The following is a 7,474-nucleotide window of genomic DNA, read 5'->3' as shown; positions in this document are numbered from 1 at the left end:
TAGGAAATAGACCTCAGACATTTCAAAAACTTTTGGGCTGAGGACCCAAGATGGCAGGACAAAGGGAGGCAGCATTCTGAGTTACTCCATGACCTGGGACTCAAGTACTGCTTCTCTGCGAGCAATATTCCTGCTCCTGTGTAGGAATCACGGCCACCATGCTCATCCAGGGCTCCAGATCTCAGAGTGGGTCTCCAAACTACTGGCCCACACAGGACTATTGGGTACCCAAGAGGGCACCATCAATACCCACGCAGAACTTTCAGCCACCCACCCAAGCAGAAATCATCAATATCATTCCCATACAGGACACCTGGCAGCTTCCTACATGCAGGAACTCCCACCACCACTCCCATGTGGACCCCCATCTACCAACATGGGTAATCCCTTGGTTGCCACCATCTTGGGACGCTAGAGCAGCAGAGATAGTCCCCTTCGAGTGGTAGCCTACCTGCACCCAAGAACATCACACAGGCTCTGAAGTCAGCCAACAGACACACACTGCACAAGCTCATCTCTGAACTCATCTTCCAATGCCATCGCTCAGCTCCCCCCACACAACCCAATAGCCCACCACTGAAAGCAGTCGCCTCCATCTTGGGCCACCTTTATCACCATCTTTAGTGAGGGGCAACTCCCAGTTTTGGAACTCTGGCTGGCCAGATGCCCAGTTTCTAACTCCCTTCCACTCCCCAGCAGCTACTACCCCTGCACACTGACACCCTGGTTAACTTCACCACCCTGAGGGTGGAAATACCACCTAGCAACAGATGACCCCACCTATTAAATGAGAAGGGAAGCAGGAAAGACACAGATTGCCAACCAAAACAATCCTGTTTCTTCCTTCAAATTTTTTTTTCTTTTTTCCCCCTCTCCCTCTCTATTTTCCCACCTTCACATCCCCAACATATATGAAATCAAGTATTTTGCATGAATTAGGATTTTGAGGACTAGGACATCTGAATAGTATATTACAGCTGTGTTGTATATACTTTTCTTCTTTTTTCCCACAAATTTCTACTATTTTAACATTTTGTATTTTTCTCAATATATATGTGTGTTTGTTTTATGTATTTTAAAAGCCACAAGAGAAAGAAATCAGATTGCAAATAGGGAGAAACCAATTAAATTCTGTGCAGACTTTTCAACCCAGATCCTAAAAGCTAGAAATCCTGTAACAATATATATACAGCTCTGAAAGAAAATGGACACCAACCAAAAATCTTATATCCAGAAAAACTAAGCTTTAGATTTGATGATGAAATAAAAACCTTCCAAGATAAACAAAAGTTAAAAAAATTACAACTAGAAAACCTGCACTACAGAACATCCTTGGCAAAATATTACATGAAGAGGAATTGAAAACCAACAATGAAAATCAGCAAAGGGAGGTATTACACTAAATAAAAAACTAATCAAAGGAGAAATCTAGTCAAGTGCCAAAAATAAACAAAAATGGCTTCGAATACAAATCTTGCCTCAATAATAACCTTGAATGTTAATAGCCTAAACATACCAATCAAAAGACATAGGCTAGAAGGTTGGATTTTTAAAAAAGACCCAACAACACACTGCCTCCAAGAGACTCATCTCATAGAGAAAGACATCCACAGACTGAAGGTGAAAAGTTTGGGAAAATCATACTACTCACATGGACAGTGAAAGCAAGCAGGGTTTTCCATTCTCTTATCAAAAAAAGGAGATTCAAGCCAAAGTTAATCAAAAGAGATAAAGAAGGATATTTCATACTGCTTAAGGGAACCATTCATCAACAAGGCATAACAATAATAAATTTATATGCCCCAAACAATGGATTATCTACATTCATCAAACTCTTCTCAGGTTCAAGAGTCAAATAGACCACAACACAATAATTCTGGGTAACTTTAGCACACCTCTTTCACCACTGGATAGATTGTACAAAGAAATGCTGAACAAAGAAACTATAGAACTCAATAATACAATCAATAACTTAGTATAACTGACATATATAAAATATTTTATCCTTCAATGAGAGAATACACTTTCAGCAGCACATGGATCCTTCTCTAAAATACAACATATATTATGCCACAAAGCAAATCTTAGCAAATATAGAAAAGTAGAGATACTCCTCTGCATTCTATCACATCATATTAGAATGAAATTAGAAATCACGAATAAAATAAAAAATAAAAGCCACTCCAACACATGGAGACTAAATAATATGCAACTGAGTGAACAATGGGTTACTAAAACATCAAGGAGGAGATCAAAAAATTCTTAGAGGTGAATGAGAACAAGGATACAATGTATCAAAATCTTTGGGACATTATGAAGGCAGTACTAAGAGGAAAGTTCATTGCATGTAATTCATTCCTTAAAAGAAGAAAAAGTCAACAAATGAATGACCTATCATTACATATGAAAGCCCTAGAAAAATAAAAACAAATCAACACCAAAAGCAGTAGATGACAGGAAATAATTAAAATCGGAGCTGAATTCAATGAAACTGAAACAAAAGAAACAGTTGAAAAAATTGACAGAACAAAAATTGGTTATTTGAAAAAATAAACAAAATTGACAGACCCTTAGCCATGCTAATGAAGAGAGAGAGAGAGAGAGAGAGAGAGAGAGAGAGAGAGAGAGAGAGAACCCAAATTATAAAATGATAAAAAAAGAAATATCATGAAACACAATACTGAAATACAGAAGACAATTAGAAATTATTTTGAAAACTTGTACTCCAATAAAATAGAAAATATCTAAGGCATTGACAAACTTCTAGAGTCATATGATTTCTCAAAATTGAATCAGGATGATATACAACTTAAACAGATCAATTTCAAGTGACGAAATAGCAGATGCCATCAAAAGTCTACCAACCAAGAAAAGACCAGCCAAATTCTACAAGACCTTCAAAGAAGAACTAATACCAATACTCTTCAATTTATTTCAGAAATAGAAAAAAAAGGAGCACTTCAAAACTCATTCTGTGAAGCCAATATCTCCCTGATTCCAAAACCAGACAAAGACACATCAAAGAAAGAAAACTTCAAACCCATATCTCTAATGAACATCGATGCAAAAATTCTCAATATAATTTTGGCAAATCGAATACAAAAAAATCGAATCAAAAAGAGAGTGCACCACAATCAAGTGAGGTTCATCCCAAGGATGCAAGGTTGGTTCAACATACGGAAATCAATAGATGTAATTCATCACATCAATAGATTTAAAGATAAGAATCATATGATCATCTCAATAGATGCAGGAATGGCATTCGATAAAATACAGCACCCCTTCATGTTCAAAACACTAGAAAAACTAGGGATAACCTGGACATATCTCAACATTATAAAAGCTATCTATGCTAAGCCCCAGACCAACATCATTCTAAATGGAGAAAATTGAGAGCATTCCCTCTAAAAACTGGAACAAGATAGGGATGCCCTCTTTCACCACTTCTATTTAACAATGTATTTGAAACAATGGCCACAGAAATTAGATGAAAGAAATTAAAGGGATACACATAGGAAAAGAAGAACTCAAATTAGCACTGTTTGCCAATGATATGATTCTATACCTAGAAAACCCAAAAAATTCCACCAGAAAACTTCTAGAACTAATAAATGAATTCAGTGAAGCAGCAGGATACACAATCAACACCCATAAATCAAAGTCATTTATGTATATCAGTGACAAATTCTCTGAAGGAGAAACTAGGAAAACCACCTCTTTTACAATACCCTCAACAAAAAAACAAAATACTTGGGAATCAACCTAATGAAATAGGTGAAAGACTCCTACAATGAAAACTACAGAATGCTAATGAAAGAAATTGAAGAAGACCTTAGAAGATAGAAAGATCTCCCTTGTTCTTGGGTAGGCAGAATTAATATTGTCTAAATGACCATACTACCAGAAGCATTTTACAGATTTAATGCAACTCCAATCAAAATCTAAATGGCATTCCTCATAGAAATATAAAAAGCAATCATGAAATTCATCAGGAAAAATAAGAGACCCAGAATAGCTAAAGATTTCTTTGAAATCTCAGTGGAGACTGTAGTGACCTCATAGCTTCTGCATTCTGTGTACCTGAAAAACCTTAGTCATTTAGTCATATAGAAAAAGCAATCATGAAATTATGGTCATTTAGACTCTTAGCAGCAAGAGTTAAGCAGGTGGCATCACTATAGAAGAACTTAAACTATATCACAGAGCAATAGTAACAAAAACAACATGGTATTGGCACCAAAACAGACTGGTATACCAAAGGTACAGAATAGAGAACTCAGAGACTAACCCACAAAATTTTAATTATCTTATATTAGACAAAGGTGCCAAAAACATATATTAAAGACAACCTCTGTAACAAATGGTGCTGGGAAAACTGGAAATCCATGTGCAACAAAATGAAATTAAACCCCTATCTCTCACCATGCACAAAACTCAACTCAAAGTGGATTAAGGACCTAGGAAATAAACCAGAGACCCTGCATCTAATAGAAGAAAAAGTAGGCCCAAATCTCCATCATGTCAGATTAGGTCCCAACTTCGTTAATAAGACTCCTATATATAGCACAAGAATTAAAATGAAGAATTAATAAATGGAATTGATTCAAACTAAAAAGCTTCTTTTCAGCAAAAGAAATAATCAGTGAGGTGAATAGAGACCTTACAGCTTTGGAGCAAAATTTTACCACTTGCACATCAGATAGAGCACTAATATCTAGGGTATATAAAGAACTCAAAAAGCTAAACACACACACACACAAAAAAAAAAAAAAACAATCAATAAATGGGCCAAGAAACTAAACAGACACTTCTCAGAAAGTGATACACAACCAATCAACAAATATATAAAAAAATATGGTGGTGATGTCCATATGGTATGGGTTTTTCAGGTACACAGAATGCAGAAGCTATGAGGTCACGACAGTCTCCACTGAGATTTCAAAGAAAGCCTAGGAGGTCAGACAGAAGTTGGCCATGGGCTTCCAGAGTCCTCAGTAGAATGATGTGTGAAGCCATGGGATTAGAGCCACACAGCTTGAAGAGATTGTCTTTTCTTCAATGTATGTTTTTGGTGCCTTTGTCTAATATAAGATAATTGTAATTTTGTGGGTTAGTCTCTGTGTCTTCTATTCTGTACCATTGGTCTACCGGCCTATTTTGGTGCCAATACCATGCTGTTTTTGTTACTATTGCTCTGTAGTATAATTTAAGGTCTTATATAGTAATGCCACATGCTTCACTCTTCCTGCTAAGGATTGCTTTAGCTATTCTGGATCTCTTATTTTTCCAAATAAATTTCATGATTGCTTTTTCTATTTCTATGAGGAATGCCATTGGTATTTTTATTGGAATTGCATTAAATCTGTATAATGCTTTTGGTAGTATGGTTATTTTGATAATATTAATTCTGCTTATCCAAGAGCTAGGTAGATCCTTCCATCTTCTAAGGTCTTCTTTGATTTCTTTCTTTCTTTAGGATTCTGTAGTTTTCATTGTATAGATCTTTCACCTATTTTGTTAAGTTGATTCCCAAGTATCTTATATTTTTTGGAGGATATTGTGAATGAGGTTGTTTTCCTCATTTCCTTCTCAGAGGATTTATCACTGATATACAGAAATATCTTTGACTTATAGGTGTTGATTTTATATTCTGTCACTTTGCTGAATTCATTTACTAGTTCTAGAAGTTTTCTGGTGGAGTTTTTTGGGTCTTCTAGGTATAGAATCGTATCATCAGCAAATAGAGCTAATTTAAGTTCTTCTTTTCTTATACATATCCCTTTAATTTCTTTTGTCTGTCTAATTGCTCTGGCCAGTGTTTCAAGAACTATGTTAAATAGAAGTGGTTAAAGAGTGCATCCCTGTCTTGTTCCAGATTTTAGAGGGAATGCCTTCAATTTTTCTCCATTTAGAATGATGTTGGCCTGAGGCTTAGCATAGGTAGCCTTTACAATGTTGAGATATATTCCTGTTATCCCTAGTTTTTCTAGTATTTTGAGCAAAGGGGTGCTGTATTTTGTCAAATGCTTTTTGTGCATCTATCGAGATGATCCCTTGATTCTTATCTTTAAGTCTATTAATGTGATGAATTACATTTATCAATATCTGTATGTTGAACCAAACTTGCATCCCTGGGATGAATCCCACTTGATCATGGTGCACAATCTTTTTGATATGTTTTTGTATTCAATTTGCCAGAATTGTATTGAGAATTTTTGCATCTATGTTCATTAGAGATATTGGTCTGAAGTTCTCTTTCTTTGAAGTGGCTTTGTTTGGTTTTGGAATCAGGGTGACATTGGCCTCACAGAATGAGTTTGGAAGTGCTCCCTCTTTTTCTATTTCCTGAAATAAATTGAAGAGTATTGTTATAAGTTCTCTTCAAAGGTCTTGTAGAACTCAGCTGTGTATCCATCCGGTCCTGGGCTTTTCTTGGTTGGTAGTCTTTTGATGGGTTCTTCTATTTCCTCACTTGATATTGGTCTATTCAAGTTGTGTATATCTTCCTGACTCAATCTGGGCAGATCATATGACTTAAGAAATTTGTCGATGCCTTCAATGTCTTCTATTTTATTGAAGTATAAGGTTTCAAAATAATTTCTAATTATCTTCTATATTTCTGTAGTGTCTGTTGTGATATTGCCTTTTTCATCACATATGCTGGTAATTTGAGTTCTCTCTCTCCTTCTCTTCTGTCAACTTTATTTATTCAAAGAACCAACTTTTAGTTTTGTCAATTTTTTTTCAATTGTTTCTTTTGTTTCTATTTCATTGATTTCTGCTCTAATTTTAATTATTTCTTGCCTTATACTGCTTTTGCTGCTAATTTGTTCTTCTTTTTTTTGGGTCTTTGAGATGTAGTGTGAGGTCATTTATTTGTTGACTTTTTCTTCTTTTAAGGAATGAACTCCATGCGATGAATTTTCCTCTTAGTATTACTTTCATAGTGACCCAGAGATTTTGATATGTTGTGTCTGTGTTCTCATTTACCTCTATGAATTTTTTAATCTCCTCCTTGATGTCATCTGTAACCCATTGTTCATTCAGTAGTATATAGTCTCCAGATGATGGAGAAATTTTTATTTTTTATTCTTCACTGATTTCCAATTTCATTCCATTATGATCTGATAAAATGCATGGTAGTATCTCTACTTTTTTGTATTTGCTAAGAGTTGTTTTGTGGCATAGTATATGATCTATTTTAGAGAAGGATCCATGTGCTGCTGAGAAGAAAGTGTATCCACTTGATGCATGTTGAAATATTCTATATATGTCAGTTAAGTCTAAGTTATTGATTGTGTTACTGAGTTCTTTAGTTTCCTTTTTCAACTTTTCTTTGGAAGATCTATCCAGTGGTGATAGAGGTGTCTTAAAGTCACCCAAGATTATTGTGTTGAGGTCAATTTGACTCTTGAACTTTAGAAGATTTTGTTTGATGAACATAGTCACACCATTGTTTGGGGCATATATATTT

This window comes from Callospermophilus lateralis, chromosome 2 (genome assembly GCF_048772815.1).
Source record: "Callospermophilus lateralis isolate mCalLat2 chromosome 2, mCalLat2.hap1, whole genome shotgun sequence".
In the NCBI taxonomy this organism is placed as follows: Eukaryota; Metazoa; Chordata; class Mammalia; order Rodentia; family Sciuridae; genus Callospermophilus; species Callospermophilus lateralis.
Note: the sequence above shows the minus strand (reverse complement) of the source record.